At 38.0% G+C, this 19656-nt stretch overlaps 1 long non-coding RNA gene across 1 annotated transcript in view; it reads right to left on the reverse strand.

Moving 5' to 3' along the window:
• LOC306651660 overlaps positions 1-19656 on the reverse strand; it is a 51932-nt gene that overhangs the window by 23384 nt on the left and 8892 nt on the right. The window contains exon 2 of the long non-coding RNA XR_013761175.1: positions 16078-16158. This is a non-coding gene — a long non-coding RNA (uncharacterized lncRNA). The remainder of the gene's footprint in view (positions 1-16077; positions 16159-19656) is intronic.

Consider the following 19656-nt stretch of genomic DNA (forward strand, 5'->3'; position numbering starts at 1 on the left):
GACATTAGAGGCCGTTCATTATTTTCTGCCACTGCAGAAATTAGGAGAACAAACATCAAATGCCTTCCAAGAGAATAGGACAAAGTGATAAAAACCTATAAAGAGAGCATTATTTTTTATATATTACTTTCACATAATAGCTGAATATATTCTAGAAAAATAAACTATGTGTTAATTTGCCAGTGCAGTCGTATCCTGATCATAGTATTCCTTTCACATCCCATTTTTTTTTGGGGGGGTGGGTACCAGGAATTCAACCCAGAGGCACTTAACCCCTGAGCCCCAGTCCAGCCTTTTTAGTTTTTATTTTGAGACAGGGCCTTGCTAAGTTGCTCAGGCTTTTGCTAAATTATTGAGGCTGGCTTTGAACTTCTGATCCTCCTGCTTTAGCCTTCCGAGCTGCTGGGTTTATAGGCATGTGCCACCATACCCAGCACATATCAGATTTTAAAATAATAATTATTTAATTATCTTGGCACCTGGTTAGATAAAACAGTAACAAATTGTTTTTATTATAATGGAATGATAGAAAGGTCTCAAAAGATCATAAAAGTTAGATGAGTCTGCAAATTAATAATAGGTTACTCCTACACAATTAATTGATAAATAAGTAAAAATAAAACTTCTCTGAAAGAAGTGATCTTCAAAACAGTTCTTTACAGAACACATATCTAAGCTTTATGGGAAAAGAGAAAAGAGACATTTTGAGTCTCCACTATGTGTCAAACACTGCTCATTATCCAACTTACCCCTCTGAAAAATCATGAACAGAGAGGTTGTACAGCTAATAGACCATGTGAACTAGAACTTCTAACTCTTCTATTTTATTCTGCCCATTTTACTAAAAATTCATTGCAAGTATATCACTTCCTGACACTCCTCACTAGACTCTTCGAGGTTATCCTTCCCACCATAAACAGAATTTGAGATGCTATCGAGGCCAGTTAATTGAATTTCAGAGATTCACTCAGTACATCTGCATCTGAGGGGTATTTCTGCCATTTAGCTACTCTACTGTTGATGCCTATCCTGCTTCACCTTGCTTTATATTTTAAACCTGTTAAGTTCCACACATTAGTCTTCTAATTTTTTTAACTTCCCCAAGTCCGCAGTTTTAATAGCCTGATGACAGAAATCCAATTGTGAAATCCAAATGGGCTGGGTTCCAATAGATCAATAACTTACTTGGTGGCCTGCTGCCAAGCGGCCAATCATCATCAGAGAAAATGGAGCTCAGTTCTTCTCTTGTTCTCACTGATTAATTGGCCCTGTCGTTACGTTGTCAGAAGAGCTTTTCCTTAGCAGTAGTGACAGTCCTTTCCAAGCAAGCACAGGTGTGATGGTGAGTTTGCAAACAGCAGATTGGGGAAAGCTTTCTAAAGTCTATGAAATATTTAAGTAATAAGGCATTCACTATCAGTTTTAAAAACACTAAGCACTTACCCAAATGGCACAGTTAAATTCTTTTAGATTAAATGAAAATGAAGGAAGAATAATTAGGCATGTAATTATCCATAAAAATGTTTTTAAGATTTGTAATTACAGTTAATTGCTATAAAATACCATGTTGATTTGAAAAGCTGTTAACCAAATTGAAAATAAAGCAAATGACATTGTGAATGTGTATTTCCTTATGTTCGTCCAGGCACACAGACCCCAAATGACTTAGTGACCCAGCTTACCAAGGCACCTGCTGGGCCGGCTGTCCATTCGGCCTCCCTTACTCTTATTGCACCTGTTTTTCTCTTTTTCACTTTGTCCTGTTATTCCCTGTCCCCTAACCCCACTTCACAGAGCTCCCGTGATGGAGCTGCTGAAAGAAAATGACTCATGGGATTAAAAAACAATAAAAAGAAGCTGTGGAGGTGATCTGGCTTTCTAATTGGAATTCCATTGAATCATGCCAGGGTTGCATGGCTCTCCACTTGACCTAACTTCAAAGCATGTCGCTTTTATTTATCATGGCCATGACTACCTCTAAATACAAAAGGTTTGCAATTTTACTTTCTCTGAAGTTTCATTCAAATGTGATGTAGGTTATGACTATAGGACTTGCAGAAAATCCATCCTGAGTGAAAAAGGACGATGTGATCATTTTAAACATCACCTCCCAGAAACAATACTCGAAATCATGGCTCGTGTAATGTCTCTCTGTTGGGTCACTATCACTGTCCCTTATAGCTGTTCTTAAAGAGGAAAGTTGGGCTGCTCATTCCCCATTCGACTTGACAGGGGTGTGGAGGTTATATAAGCAGTTCAGAGAATTCTACTTTTGTTCTTCAAGCACTTAAATATACATGTTTCAATAATATATCCTTATTTACCAATCCAACACAAGCTTGTCCATTACAATGGCTTCTCGTTTAGCATTTATATTTATATTTCCACACCGGCCAGCATAAGGCAATGGTAGAAGATGGCTTCTCTAGCTCTCACTGATTAATTGGCCTTGTCATTACGTTGTCAGAAGGGCTTTTCCTTAGCAGTAGTGACAGTCCCTTCCAAGAAAGCACAGGTGTGACGGTGAGTTTGCAAACAGCAGATTGGGGCAAGCTTCCTAAAGTCTATGAAATATTTAAGTAATAGGGCATTGGTGCCTACCATATTATCCTGTTGAAAATGCCAGGGAAATGGAGCTCTATTACATCTGACTATTTGCTAAAGAAACTGGTTAGGTTTTGGCAACCAGTTCTCAGACTAAACCCTGGTACTTTCAGACTGATTCCCAAAGGAGGCAGCTCATCTATTCCTTCCACAAACCTTTCTTCAGCTGCTATTTCTGGGTACATCTTCTACAAGGTGTGGGAAAGACATAGAGCAATTTATGAAGTCCTCATAACAAGGATACATGGTAGATACTGCTATGATTCCTATTTTACAAGTGGAACTTAGAGAAGTTATTTATCCAAGGTCACATAGCTAGTAAGTGGTAGAGTCACTCCCCAGATAACTCAGACAACACTTAATCTATAACGCAGGCAAGCACTATTTGATCTAAAATATTAGGCAGAGCATAAGACTTGAGGTACTGTGGACACGAAGGATTATTTACCCAACTTTCACTAACTCTCAACTGCCTTGACAAGATATTACTACCACTGTCAGTGACACGAAATTTGACATTCATGATCACTGTAACTCCTCCTTTTCAAGGATCTCCATAGTCAGGAAGTTCTGTGACTTACCAGGATCCCAAGATATAATTCAGTAGAGTCTAATTTAAAGCCTGGAGTTTCATGTTGAAAATCTGTTCCAAATTCATTACTAGGACTCCAGTCTTGGTCATCCATTGAAGTTGGGAAGTTACCTACAGCTCAAGGAACCAAGAAAACTATCAGGAGATCAGTTTCCCTCTTCAGCTAAGGACCAACCTCAAGTAACTGAGGATCTAGTAAGTACACAAGATGACAGACATCAGACAGGATGGCCTCCAGATTCTGAGGGTGAGGCTAGAAAATACAGCCTATACATCCACAGGAAATTAACATGAGGTTGATGGCTGTTTGGTTCATTTTAGAGATCAGACCAATTTCAATTAAATCATACTTTCTACGTTCCATTCTTTAGCTCCCTTAGGAGTCAAGAAATAGTCCCTCCACTAAAGAAAAATGCAAGCAATAACACAAATCTGATAGAAGGAATTCTTTTAACCAAGGAGATGTTTACGCTCCTTGAGCCCCGAAAGCGCTTAGGAACAGCTCTTTCGCTCTTGAGGACAGTCAAGGGTCAGGGCTATTTCAGAGGTGCATACCCTATTCATCCTGCAGCTCTCCAAACTAGGGCTGCATGTGTTTCTGGCATTCAGGTGACCAAGTGCCATTTCTTTATGACTATATCACCCATGGCCTGTGGAAGAGATTCAGAGCTATAAGTAAGGTCTCTATAAGGGAAGTCACAGAACAGGTACCAAAATAGTTAGGGAAGAGGAAAAAGTTCTAGTATTCTACAGCATGACAGGGTAACTACAGTTTACAAAAAATTATTACATATTTTATAAAGAATTAGAAGAGTTTGAAGGTTCTAACCCAAAAACATGATAAATGTTTAAGAAGATGGAATTGTTAATCATCCTGATTTGACCATTACACACTGGACACGTGTATCAAAGTATCACACTGTAACCCCAAAAATACATAAATTAAAAAAGAACAATCACTCAAGCTGTATTGTTGAATCAGAATCATAGGAAGGAAGGGAACACTCTTTTTTAAAACATGCCAATGCTATTCTAATGTACATCCACAGCTAAGAGCCATTAATTTAAATGGTTTCAACCTTGGGAGGTTTCTGAGTAACTGAAAGTCAGGTCACATGCAGCAGGGGTGACTTTCTAGACTAGGACCGTCCAACAGAAATATCATATGAGCCATGGATATAATTTTTTTTGTACTAGGGATTGAACCCAGGGGTGCTCTACCACTGAGTCACATCCCCAGTCCTTTTTATTTTTTTTAGTTTTGAGACAGGGTCTTGCTGAGTTGTTCAGGGCCTAAGTTGCTGAGGCTGGCCTCGAACTCATGATCCTCCTGCCTCAGCCTCCTAAGCTGCTGGGATTAAAGGCCTGTACCACCATGCCCAGCTAATGTCAAATATTTTGGATAGTACAAGGTAAAGGTGAAAAGTAACAGGTAAATTGATTGTTATAACATGTTTTGTTCAATCACATGTATTTAAAATATTATTTTAATATGTAATCAATACAAAAATAAAAGGATAGTTTATATTTTTCATACTAAGTCTTGGAAATCTGCTGCATATTTTACTTGTAGAGTACCTTCTCTATACTGGAGACTGCTGCTCTGGAAGCTAAGGCAATATGCTCATGGGAATTCCCCCCAAATGAGTGTGACCCTTCCATCCCTATTGGCTACCACTCTGAAATGACAGAGCACACAGTGGTAAAGACAAAGATGTTTGATGGAGTTGCAAACACTTAGAGCTGGGAGGGCCCAAGGATATTTGGCCTTACTCCTTTATCTAGTAATGAGGTGATAGAGGCCCAAGGAGGCAGGCTTGTCCCAGATTAGACTGATAATTAGTGACAACCTAAAGACTCAGGAATCTTAGGCTGTTCTCACTACCCTGAAAGAGATGGGTGGTTGAAAAGGTAGCATCTGCCCTAATTTTCCCTTTTCTTGGTTAGCAAAGAAGTATTTTCTCTAATGATGCAAAAAAATCAAAGAAATTCATCTTTTCCTGATCTATGTCATCAGCAATTCAAATTTGTGTCACTCAGTTAAATATTTATCAGAAGCTTTTCATTTTATGTTAAAATAACTAATTTTCACTTTTTTTTTCTTTTTGTATTAGCCGGCAGCTTTGGACAGATTATTTGATGCCTCCTCAACCATTAATTTCAGCATACAAAGAATAAGGTAGTGAAAAGACCGAATTAACTCAGGAGGTTCCCAGTTGAATGGAGTGATTGATTTCTCTGGAACAATCCACACATCTGGTAGGAACAATCAGAGGCCCTATTAACAGACTTCTATTAAACAAAAGAGTATCTGGGGTGTGACAGGACTCTGGTTGGTTACACAACCTCTTTAGTCTATCATCTGTTTTTTTGAGGAAACAAGAGTCAGTAAAGGTCACTTAAACACAAATAGCCACCTGCCTTTTATTCAGGAGCCTGTGGTAACTAAAAAGCCTTAAGAAAAAAAAAAAAAAAAAGATGCTTAGGAACTATCAGCATGTGCCTCCTTAAAGTGCAGTTCTGTGTACCAGACAGAGCTGTGGGTCAATGTGGTGGACTCCTTCTTTGTTTCTTTAACCATTCTCCTCAGTGGTTTGTTGGTGTTAACCTGGAGGCAGTTCTGTCCTACTTAAAGATGGCTTATCTTTGCTTGACAGTGTTAACTGTCAAACAGCCAACCTATGGACACCTACCAACATATACACGCCGATGGATTCACACATTCAGTCATTGGCTGGACACGCATACCAGCACTGTGCTAGGCCCTCTGAGGGACACGAAAATGAAGGAGACACAACTTCTACCCTCAGGATGCCTGGACACATGCAGATGGGAACATACAAATAGCTGAAACAAATGACAAAATCTTGGTGTTCAAAGGCATGCATTATGAAAGACAAGGCTTTTTTAAAGTAAATTTATAACTGTATAATTCATTATCAGAACACTATGGCCAGATGTATGTGAGAAATGAATACATAGGTTATAGAGGGAGAAGACAACTTTGGTAAACTCCAGCACTTGGAATCATGGCTTAAAGATGTAAGCTACAATCTTATCAGTTGTCACAAAAAAGAGTTTTTTCTTTAACCCACTTTAGTTTCACAGTGATGAGAAAATCCCCATTTACCCAGAAGAGTACTACATCTTGCTTATCCAACTTGACAATACGACAATATGAGTTCGATGTGAATTTTATACAAAAAAGTGAAAGCCTTCCCAATCTGTGATGCACTGAGACATTGAAGTATCTGCACACAGGATGCAAGGGAATCTTTCTCATGGGCTTGTATACAGCCTGGTTAACCTAGCAGTATTCATGCACTATATTTTGAAGACAGCAAGCGAAGGCCATTTGTTCCCCACAGCTGGGTCCACAGACACAGTGGAGGACTGTTGATGTTAAGGACAGAGACGCCTTTTGCCATAAGGATGTCTAAGGGCTTCGTTCCCTCCAACTCCTCCTTCTGACCTTGGGGTTTGATAGGATTTTGAAGTTTTGATACTGACATCAATAGCAGAAATCACTGAAGACTTTGTTTCTCGTTTGTGGTGGAAGGGATTACAGGGATGCACTGGAAATGAGTCCTGGAGGATGGGACAAGTTTGGGACAGCTGAATTGAGGAAAAAGAGCATGGTGGGCAAAAACAGCAGCAAACAAGGAAGGGTGGAGGCAAAGCCTACAGAAGTGAGAAGCCAGAGTGAGGGGAGCCCACACTTCCAGCAGAGGATGAGCTCAAGATCCTCTTGGGGATGATTACAATGTCCTGTCCCTAAAATAACCATCACTTAGGGATCCAAGAAATGGGGGAAGAGGATCACGTGGCAAAGGTGAAGGAATAATTACAAACATTTCTCTTCCTTTTGACCAAGTTCCTCTCCCAAAGCCTGTCTTTCTTGGCCCTCGTGTAACTAGGAGGACTGTGGGTAGATGTGTAGAAGGCCTCAGCCTGCAGAGAACTGAATAATGAAGGTTTGCGAACAAGGCACTTTAAAACTCCTTAATTCTAAGAAGTTTAATAATATACACAAACACAGGTTTCAATGAAAATCTTGAAAAGCAAAAACTGTCCGCTACATTAATAAAAGCATTAGTGGACTGTAATAAGGTTTTGAATTAATCTCTTTAATACCCTGAATCAAATACAAAGCTAATCTTGCTTCCCCTGAAATTCCACCTCAGCAAATTGTTCATCCAGCCATGGAAAGACACTGAGGGCTCTTCAAAATTTATTCTTCCCACCGACAAACCAGGTTGGGCTTTCAGGTCTTATTTTCTATCACACATCTCACTTTGGACTCAGAGTGCTTACTTCCTAAATAGTACTCCTATGGATTTATTTTCAATTCATTTTTTATAATCGACAAAAACATTGTATATATTTATGATGTACAACCTGGTGTTTCCAAATATGTTTATATCGTGGAAGGTTGAATGGAACCAACTAACATGTGCATTATCTCACATTCTTATCACTTTTTGAGAGAACACTGAAAGATCTACATTATGTTATTAACTGTAGTGACCATGATGTACAATAGATCCTCGGGACTTACTCTTCCTAATTGAAACTCAGAACCCTTTAACTAACACCTCTTCATCCTCCCTCCTCCGCAGCCTCTGTTAATCACCACTCTACCCTGATGTCCTTGAGTTTAATTTCTTTAATGTAAGTTAGATAAGGCAGTATTTGTTCTTTCCTGCCCAGCTTCTTTCACTTCACAAAATGTTCTCCAGGTTCATGCATAGTGTCACAAATGACAGAATCTCCTTACTTTCCATGACTAAATAGCATTGCAGTGTGTACATATGTATACACACACACACACACACACACACACACACACACATATATACATATACACACCAATTTTCTTTATACGTGCATTGGTCGATGGACACTTAGGACATGCTTTAAAAGCTGTAAAACTTAAAATACTTTCCACGGAGTGTCTCTTTTTCCCTCCATTGCTCTCTTTCCTTGTCCCCTACTTCTTTCTTTATTCCCTACTGCCAGAGTAACTGGACTTTGTGTAAGCCCCATGATACAGATTCTCTGGCATCTATTGTACAAATATTTAAATATCTTGTAAGTGTATCATAGATTGGGAAGGCTTTCACTTTTTTTGTAAAAATTCACATTCAACTCATATTGGATAACATTAAAAACTGGACAAACAAGATGCATTATTATTCTGAATAAGTGGGGACTGTCTCACCACTGTGAAATTAAAGCAGAATAAAGAGAAAAAAATCCCTCCTCCTTGTGGAAGCTGTTAATAAGATTGTCGCTTCCATCTTTAAGCTGATTCCAAGTGCTGGAGTTATAGAAATGTCTCTTCTCCCTCTGTAATCTTTGTGTCCCTTTCTCACACATGTCAAGTCAAAATGATCTACTAACAAGTACCTGACATCTTGCCAATACAAATATCCATCTCTCTCCATATACCACCATCCACCATGGGGGTGAAATATTCTTTCAGATATTCATTGAGTGCTTTGTCAGCTCAAGGTCACACTGATAGATTTCTGCATGAGATTTTAGGGGGATACCTTGTGTAGGAATTTCCTGCCTATGTCAATGTGAACAAATACCAGGATACAGAACCACTGCCTGAATATATCTCTGTGTGGGATTTAAACAGTTTACTTATTTCTTCACTTGCAAAAGAGGCCATGTTTCAACAGGGGAGGAAATGATATAGAAAAAGAGAGTTAAGAAATTTTCTATTTGGTGGGATGCAGAAAAAAAGGAAAGTGTTTCTTTCTTTTCTTTAAGTACTCTGGATTTAACATACAAATCCAAGAGCAAATCTCAAATGACTGAATTAATTATACTTACTTTGCCCAATAGGAAATTCACGTACTGTAAGATTTTGACCTTCCTCTGTCACAGAAATCCTACCAGTGTACCCCACCCTAGTCCAGCTAAATGCCCTTCTGTGTAATTGGTGGATTTTCAACATATTCAGCATAGGGCCTCTTAATAAGTCCTGCTAAATAATTTAAATTATAATAAAATACATACTATGAGTACCTCTGGAAAAACTTTCTTTACGTAAAATACGACCTATATATTCAGTTTTTACTTACTATAAAAATGGACAGAAATTCCCTACTGATATAAAGGTATAGTGATGTTAAAGTGATTTCCTGGGCCTGATAGGGTTGAGAAAAAGGGAGGGACTCTCTGTCAGTAATGTAAAAGGGATAAGTGGAATACAGCAAGCTGTCAATTGCTGGCTCTCATCAGGAACAGGGAATAATTGTCAAGGTGATCTGTAAATATCGTTCTGATGGCATTTTTATGGTCTCATTTTAAGTACTATTTTTATTTCTCCCATTGTGTTTTATCACAAACCCCTGCAGTTGTTTAAATAGAGCCTCAGGATATACCAAGGAGGGAATCTCCAGGCATTCTTTTGGTTTCCCCCTGATACTGGGGACTGAGCCCAGGGCCTTGTGCATATGCTAGGCAGGCGTCCACCACTGAGCTACAAGCCTGCATTCTTGCATGCTTTAAAGCCATCTGGTATTTCCGGACTTCCTCTGAGGCTCTAGTTTTGGGTTTTCCCCTACATCCAAAAAAAAGAAAAGTTCCTTCACACATCAGAAGCACAAGTTTCCTTTCCTTAGGTAACAGCAACTGTGCATTCAATTCTTCTCTGGGCAACAAGAACACTTCTGTCTGAAGTGACTGGCACTCTTGGCGATTCCTTTTCCAACTCTGAGGCCCCACAGTACTTGTGACTGTGTTTCAGGGCCTCACAGTACTTTTCCAGGCTGCACTTCCTCTCCTCTCTTCCTAGCCCCCTAATCATGTCTGCATTTCTGCCATTTCTATCCCAGGTGCCTGAACTCAGGTCTTTGAGAACAGTGAGAAGCCCTGCTTGGGCTCCTAGATTTTGAAGGAACTGATTTTTTGGTTCTAGGATCTTTTGGAATACCTGCTCTGCAGTCATGGACCACAGTAGCATCACTGTGGAGACCAACAAGGCTCCCAGGATCCTAGGCAGGTGGTTCCCACCCAGTCTGTGCTTCCAAGAGGAATTTATCATCTTTTACATCTGTTTCAACCTTTAAAGAACTCGAAGTAACTTCCATGGGAATTTCAGTCTTATCCTAACAATTGGCCTTATCGTTTGGGGTTAAGTAGGGCAAGTGTATAATGCCTTTGGCATTTTACAGATGAGAGAACAAAGACATTAAAGATATCCCAGGTCATATCATGAACACATGGGGAGTTGATATAAAGTACTGTTGAGTAACATAAATAATCCTCTTACTCTTCTACAACTACTACTCCTAACAATAGCAATACTCATAATGGTACCTTATGGATTCTACTTTTATGAGCACAGATGGCAAGAATCAGTGCATGACATTGTTAGGAAGAACCTGACATAGGCAATGCCATTTTGAAACATATCCTCCATCTTAGAGGACTCACCTCACAGTCACTCTGACTCACCCTGACCTTAAACCTCAGCCAATACTCCATCATCATACGAAGAAAATATACTCTACAATCATACAAATTATTAGGAAATTTTTATCTGGGTCTGGAAACCTGGAAATACCTGGATCCGCATGGAAAAGTGACCACCTCAAAGAATGGAGGTGAGGACCAAAAGGACCCCTCCCTGACAAACCCCTAGCAATGGCCTAACTGCAAAAATTCTCCCACTGGCTCAGGCCTCTTTATCTACCTCAGACTGAAAGGGAAGATGGGTCTCAGTCTCCTCTGGGCCCCCTCTGCAGCTTTGTCCTGAATTGCAGACCTGTGTTACTGCTGAGCCACCTGCCCTCTCTGTTTCCTTCATCTGCTTCTTTCCTTACAAACATCACAAAGGCACTGCTTCAAATTTAATTTTGAAACTTCAGTGAATTAGTCAATGAAAAATATCTCCTCATCAGCTACATAATTTGTGGAGTCTAGTATAATATGCAAATGTGGGGCTCTTTCCTCAAAACTTTTTAAATATTTCAAGTCAGTGATAGCCCACTATTAAACCAATCATAGAGACCTTCTAAGCACAGGGCCTAGGTCCCAAGCCCATAAAGTTGGCCATGTTGCTAAGTCTTAGTGTACTGTTCAACTGTAGGGATAAGGGACAGAATGTGTCATCTGTTCTTTTATTCTCATTTCATGAAAATTTTGGTTTTGTTAGCTCTTATAAATCTCTCGCATCAAGAGTACTATGAGAATCAGAGATACGTCACAATTCTCGGATGACAAATCTGTTTTTTATTTCATTGATTTGGAAGATAACATACTTCTTGGAATCCTGATATATTTTGCTGCCCCCTCTCAAATACTATATAAAACAAAAGAAGGAAGGCAGCTCAATCTCCATCCCTTCCCCGCTTAGGCCCTTCAGTTGAGAAAGAATACATTGATGGTGCTAAGAGCACACTAAGCCATGACAAGAAAAAAGGCTCCCTTTGTCAGCCCACTTACGAAGAACAAACAGCCACTAAAGGCACAGCCTCCCACAAGACTGTGCTAAGTGGTCCTCATGCAGAGATGCTAGGCATTTTCAGAGTGGAAAAATCCAGTCTGTGTCCAGCCATCCCCATTGTTCCAGAGCCCTCCCACTTCCCAGCCAGGAAACCAGTAACAGAATGCTGGCAAAACCATCAAAGATGAAATGTATATGTAATGCTATTTAAGAGGTCTGTGATGACATTTTAAAAGACAGCCATGTTTTGTTTTTTTCTAAATGCAATATTCAGAAAGGGTATTTTCACTGATGTCTGCTGATGTCCAAACTCCAATACTGGTATGCCTTGGAGTTTGGTTTTCTGCCTTCCATGATCCTTTTGTCTTGACAAATGACTTACTTTACTTAATCGATTCTAAGATGCAGATTTTTTCATCTTTTCATATCTCTGAAATAAGAATGAACGGCATTCTACAGTCACCATGGGCCAAAAGGCCGCTGAATGGGAGCTGTCCCTGTCTATGTATGCTTAGATTTGGCCATGGTTATTGTAACATCATGAAACATGATAAACATATATGTATAAATAAGTTCTTTCTGTGAGTATAAAATTAGAACTCTATGGACATGAAAGCATTACATAATAGTTTTTCTGGAAGTGTATTTTTTTCTCAGTGTTACATAAAAAGAATTACATTTAAAAAATCTCAGGTGATGAAATGCTTACAATATCCACTATTGGGAATTATGAAGAGTTTGAAAAGCTGCACAGGCAACCACTGAGATGCTTCCTAAAATTCATACTAGGAAAATTTCTAGGTACTAATTAAAGATTCTTTTTCAAATATCATTAACAGAATATTGCTTTGTTTTTACTTTTTCCTGATCACAACTAGCAATTCTCCAACATGAAAACCAAAACACCAGTAAAAGATACTGGTTATATCCGAATACTAATATACTAGACTAGATTAATGGATAAATCAATTTTTTCCCCTACTTAGGGCTTTAAAGGAAGTAGAGATTTTTCAAAAGCAGCTCTATACCAGTGCTATCTTATAACACATCTAATGTGAAAAACACACATAATTTTCAGTTTTCATGTTGCAATATTTTAAAGTTTAAAAACCAAGTGAAATTAATTTTAATGTCATTTATTATTTAGCTCAACATATCCAAAATATTATCAACTTGTAACCAACATAAAATACTAACCAAATACTTTACCTATGTTTGCCCTGTCTTTGAAATCTACTGTGTATTTACACTGACAGTGTATCTCAATTAATACCAGCCATATTTCAAACCAGCCATATTTCAATAGCTGCATGTGACTTGTGGCTCCCAAACTGGACAACTTAGGTCTAGTCAATATATGCATTTACCAACAAACTAATCCCTTCCAGAATACTTTGCTCAAACATGATGAACCATACAAGCAATTGGCAGAAATTCAAAAGTGGCAGCTACATCCATCCACTGCACCCTTGCAAATATGAACTACCATAACTTGTTATTCCAACAAAGAAAATAATACATTGCTCAGAAACAATCCTGCTGGGGATAGTCTAGCACAATGGTCTTCAAACTAGGCTACTGGTACATGAAATCTTTTAAGAAGTATGTGAGTAGGGCCAGGTGCATTGGGAGGATCTCAAATTCAAAGCCAGTCTCAGCAACTCAGGGAGACCCTGTCTCTAAATAAAATATAAAAAGGACTGTGGATGTGGCTCAGTGGTTAAATGTCCCTGGGTTCAATCCCTGGTACCCAAAAACAAAAGAAAAAAAAGTATATGAGTAGGGACGGATCAGGGGGTCCACTTTCTGATTCTCAATTTTCATGTGTATTTGCTCTTAAAATTAATTTGCCCAGGGACAACTTTACTGCCCATCCCCCACAAGTTTAAAGTTAAGCATTATTTTCCAGTTATTCTCAATTCTAAGCACTAAAATGTGTCGTCAATGAAAAAGAAAAGTACCTCCTGGCTAATAGCAGTATGCACTGTTGATGCTGATTCTTTTAACTATAACTGGATTATTTTCCTGCACTAAAAATGTTTACACTGGTAAAATGTATGCATAGAAACTGCATGTGCTTTCTTTCAGATAAGGTACATCATTCAGTGAAACTAATTAAAACCCATTTTTTTTTTCAGATTGTATCTCGAAATATCTTTTCGAATTAGAACCAATCCTCAGTTTGTTTTATAAACAACATTTTTTACCTCACGTTATCAAAAATAAAATGAAGTGCTAGTTTCCAGACCAGTTATTTTTAGCAATTATACTTTCTTCTTTCATAAAATATGGCTGAAAAGTTTGATTCCGTGTTCTAACAAAATTCATGGATTTAAAATATTTTTTGTGTGATGAATTATTCCCAGAAACCCAACACTAGTGTTCTAAAAACATGTGTTTATATATTTACCAAATGAAACTACTTGCCATCAGATTCCTTGTTTCATCTGCCTTATAATATCTGCTAAATATTTTACTGTTTAATTTAAAATTAAGTACCAGGGACGGTGGCTGCAGCTCAGTGCTGGAATGTTTGCCTTGTATGTGTGGGGCCCTGGGTTTGATCTCCAGCACCACAAAAATAAACAAACAGAATTACATGCCACAAATAAAATTAGTATTTAATTTCTTAATTTACTTTGAAGTGGATAAATACCTCATTATTATTTTAATCTTATATTTACTTCATTCATTTAACATGATATAGTCCCCATTTGACTTCTCTGTGGTTTTAACACTGAGCATCAAATGCATCTTGATATAGTTTCATTTAAAAAATAAAGCCAGATTTTCTTCTAAAAATAAATCTGATTTGGCTGATTATTTTGACATGAATATAGACTTTGTCAATTAAATTGTAAATATTTTTTATAATACTATTGATTCTAATCTGTACCAAGTTTTTATACTTAAAGAATGCCATAAATCAAAACCATTTTATCAAAATTCTTGTATTGGCAAATACATATTGATCTAAGTATTTTGATCTTCCTAACCTTTTGTAAGTATAGTGGACCGAACATACTGCCTCAAAGTGAAAGTATAACAGACATAATGGCCATTTGGTAAATGTTAGTGAAGCCATTCTGGTAAACTTCCTGGAAACTGAAAATGTAAATGGCTCTGCAGCAAATCCTTTAGTAAGTGAGAGGGCTTCTTTGCTTTCATGGAATTAAAGGTGGACCTAATCAAGCTGCCCGTTAAGCTTTAACATTAAAACTTACTCTATTTTATTTTTTGGCACTGGGGATTAAACCCAGGGGTGCTTTACCACTGAGTTGTTACATCCCCAGTCCTTTTTTATTCTGAGGGACAGGGTCTTACTAAGTTGCTGAAGCTGGCCTGGAACCTGTGAACCTCCTGTATCAAACTCCCCGGTCACTGGGATTACAGGCACATGCCCCTGCACCCAGAGAAAAATTATTTTTGATGATAGGTCACACTGGGATTTTTGACCTATGACTTAGACAATCATTACTTTTCTTTCTGCTTATTTGTAAGAACAAAGTTATCTGAGTTCTATCTGTAAAAATGAAAAATAATAAAAAATATTACATTCTGTCTTATTAGAAATAATGGTCATTCTGAGAGTCATGAAATTGGGAAAAATAAGATCATAGTTACTTAAGAGATGCTTTCCCAATCACTTCTGCTTTTCATTTTACTAATTACATACCAAAATGTATAATATCTTATGCTCTTCTGATCAACTGTCTGCTACTAATAATTTAATGGTAAAAGTTTTAATACTTAGAGGCTTAGAGTCAAAGGGAAATTTATTTCAATCCTTATATATTTCCTGCAGGAGATATATTATAGGGAGACCATTAAAAGGCCTTTTAACATAAAAATATATTGCCTTAGAATAAATTACGTGAAGAAGTTGAATGGAATGGTTATTTCAAGGATATGGAAAAATCATGTAAATTTCTGACTACTAAAGCTGACCTAGTTCCCTGTACTTTTTCTTTAAATCAACAATGATGAAGTTTAAATTAATATGGCATTTATATTTCATTGAATAATGGAACATGTCATGAAATCATTTTATTTAAAACCATATGTAGTTACAATATGGTAGAAATTATAACTTTGCAGATGTTTAAATTTATAATAAATTTCAGGTGTTAACTTTAAGGCAAGAGTTTAGTGGGGTACATGGTTTCTTGAAATGATTTTAGGTGAAAATAATTAGAAAATGTAAAATCACTGCTATAGAACATATTGCCTGTGAAGCACAAATGAAAATTTGGGGCATGTGGGGGGAATGGAATGAGATTTTCAAAGAAGTTCCTTTTTATTATTATTTTTAAATTTCGGGATATAACAGAAACTACGATAATGTGATGTATCCTGCTTATCCACCAGGATGGTTACACCAGGACAGTTCAGAGCAACACGCAAATAGTGTACTTACTCGATATGGTCACTAGGTGGCAAGTGTGCACTGGGCACGAAGCCCTCTCTCTCACCCACTCTCCTCTCAATCTCCCCGCTTCTGCAAGAAGGAAAAGAATGCTTAAGAGGGTAATAACAACAACAAATAATAGGAACAGGAAATAATTGTTTCATGTCTTTCCATTTTTCAGGGACAGTAAGAAACCCTTATCACCTTTGAAAATTTCAGAAATGATCTTGTTTGTGAATATAATGTATTCTTTACTAATACATTAAAAATTATTCTTTATTAGAACATTTACAAATAAAGTTAATTTAAAAAACAATATAATAAAATCATGCAGTTTGACCATAAAAATCAAATTCTATCTAGATAAGCAGTTTGGCTCCAGCAAAATAAAAAATAGCAGCAGCAGCGACACCTGTGGCATTCTGAGTAGTAAGGCCAATCTCTTTATTTCACTGAATCTTCAAACAACTCTGAATAATAGATGCCAAGATTATCCCTATTTACCTGTGAGAAAGCAATAAAATGACCCCAAATCAATGAGGCAGTAAGTGACAGAACTGGGATGAAAATGTTTCGCATTTAATAGCTATATATTTAAGTATTAAAGTGTGACATTTCAGCGCTGTTTGTGCATGTATGTGTGTGAACTTATCTTTCTGTATTTGGCTATGTACTGGTTGATATTTCTGTGCTTCCATGTGATCTCTCATTCTGTTTATGTGGAACTACCTATGCATGTGCATGTGGGTGTGTGTGCAACACGCATGCACTCAATCGTTCGAAGATCTTTCTGATCTACTTTTATACAGTGTAGTCAGCTTAGGGGGCTTGACAATTTTCAGTTTCTCTTTAAGATCCTAAGACAAACGCTCATTAAAAGTCACAGCTCCCTTTAAAAAATATTTGTGTGTCTTCTTCCATGTGATTGGATGTTTGTGTTTTTATAAGTATAAATCTGCATGTGTCTGTACATGTAAGTCTGTGTTTCTGTTTTGAGCACCTACATACCTATGCTGGCACATGTAAATCTAGGTGTGCTTTCATATATTTAACATGCATTTAGAACTTGTGTACCATTATAAGCATACGAGTAGATCTATGGATCATTGTGTGTGACTGTGTGTCAGTGTGTGTATGTTGGCATGTGAATGTGTATGCCTGTATGTATGGATGCTTGTATGTGCACACTTTCAAATGTGTTTAGGTATGCATTATGTACAGACATATACATGTGTCTCTTCTGTGCTGAGAATGTGATCTACCCTGGTCTTTCTGAGAGAAGGCATGGCAAGTGAGTATACATCTGCATGTGCATCTGTGTGTCTATATGCAAGTGTATTTACAGAGCTCTGTGTGCATATGTCTGCAAGATGTTTTGAGTGCATCACTATGTAAGAGGATGAGTACATATGTAAATCTGTAAGGCTGTACCTATATTTATCTAGTGCTGAATCCCCACATGTAAGATGGCATCTGTATCTGTGTAGACATGTTTGATCCCCATTAAATGGCTGCAAATATTCATCTGTGTGAGTCTCTGTGTGTCCATGTATCTGTGTGTACATGTGTATGTCTGGGCGTGAGTCTCCACATCTGTACCTTTATATTCTTGCCTGTAATTCTCTTTATGTCTGGGAGCATCTATATTCACATGTGTAAGCTTTGGTGTTCATCCATGTGTTCATCCACCTGTTTGTGTGTGTATGCCTGTGTGACCATCTGCTATCTACAAGGGGGTGTGTGTTTGAATATAAATCTGTCTGCATGCAAATTAATGTCTTCTGAGAATCTCTGAATGAGTGCATCTATGTGTAGTTAGCATATTGCCGTGCATGTGAGGACTCAGTACGTGTGGGAATTGTGATCTGTGGTACATACATAGCTCTCTGCCCTGGGGTTTATTTGTGCATGCCTCTGTTATGTATGCCCATCTACATTTGCATGTGTATGTATGAGATACACACAAGTGTGAACCAGTACGTGTCTGTGAATGTATGTTGAGATTTTTCACTGTGAGTGCACATGCTTCCACATCTTTGAGGGCAGGCCAACAGACTCGCATGTGTCTGTGTATATATTTATATAGTAAATGTTTATGTGTCTCCACGTGTGTGTGTGCATCCATGTGGTAGTCTGCATATTAAAAAATCCGTATGATTCTGATGCATCTGTACAAGTCTCTGTGTCCACCTCCAAGTGAGTATGCATGGGTACAGGTATGTGTACGTGTCTTGTCTCCGTGCACATGCCTGTGCCTCTGTGAATATATCTGTCTCTCTAGACAGTCACATAACTTGGCATTCTCCTCTTGTGTATCTGAGTGAGTAAGTGTGACAATATAGATGTGTTTGCCTATATATATCTTTGTGTGTGTCTTTGGGTCTGTTTCTCTATGTATAAGTGGATGATTCTGTGAGCAAGGATCTGCATATATATGCGATTATGCTAAACGTCCCTCTCCTTATCTAAGCATAGATGTATATGCTCATATGTATATGCCACTGTCTGTGTGTGAATGGACAGATCTCTTCACCAGTTTGTTTTGTGTCTGTGTGTGCATGCACATATCTCCAGGCGCATGTGTGTATTCATATGTTTAACAGTGAACATGAACCCTTGTGTTATGTATGTGGACATGAGCATGCTTATGCGTGTGTAATAAGTTATATCTCTGTGTATATCTATGTGACTGTGAGCATATGTGCACATACATATTTAAAACTGTATTAGTCCCCACCTGCATCACTTATGCATGAGTGTTTATATAAATGTCTCTGTGTATCAGTAGAGACACATATACCTGTATCTATATATGAATGACTCTATGCATCTGCCTACAGGTATGTGCGCACACACACAAATACATACGTGCCCATGTGGGTTCAGGTGGCTTGTCCACATTTCCATGTAAACCTTTGGGAGTTTCTGAGAAGGTATCTGCTTCGTGCCTCAAGGAGTATCAACATGTTTTTATGTGTTTTGTGTGCACATGTTTTTTCATCTTAGAGATCAGGAGTAAGCAAACACATCCTCTGGATGCCTAAGTCTGCATACATTGGTCTCTGTGAGCTTCCCTGTGTCTGTGTGAGTCTGGTGTGTACAGACTACACATTGCTATATGCCTACATAAGACATTATGGGACCCTGTGTATCTCTGTATTACACATGTGTATCTCATGTACCTCACATGTCCCCTGTTGGTACTCTGGATTTTATGTTCATATTTGCGTAAACATGTCTTTTGGTTGTGGCTGTGTGAATGCATGGTATATGGGGTTAAGATTGTTTGTCTTTGTGTAGACGTGTCAGTGTAAACATCTGTGGTACTACTGGTGTGGTGTGTGTGTGTGTGTATGTGTGTATTTTCTAGGGTATATGTACTTGTCTATGATGAATGAATATGAGTGGATGGGGGTACTTTCTTCCAAGAAGACTGTTCTGGTCATTTATGTACCTGTTTTTCTAGGATATAACCAAGCAGAAGGGGCTCAAATTTTTCTTCCTTTTCTTTACATAATCAGCAAAATAAAAATACAGCCTCCTCTGAAAAACACTAATTATTGAATATAGTGACTGATCTAATAATAC

Source organism: Sciurus vulgaris (genome assembly GCF_902686455.1).
Source record: "Sciurus vulgaris genome assembly, chromosome: X".
Taxonomy (NCBI): Eukaryota; Metazoa; Chordata; class Mammalia; order Rodentia; family Sciuridae; genus Sciurus; species Sciurus vulgaris.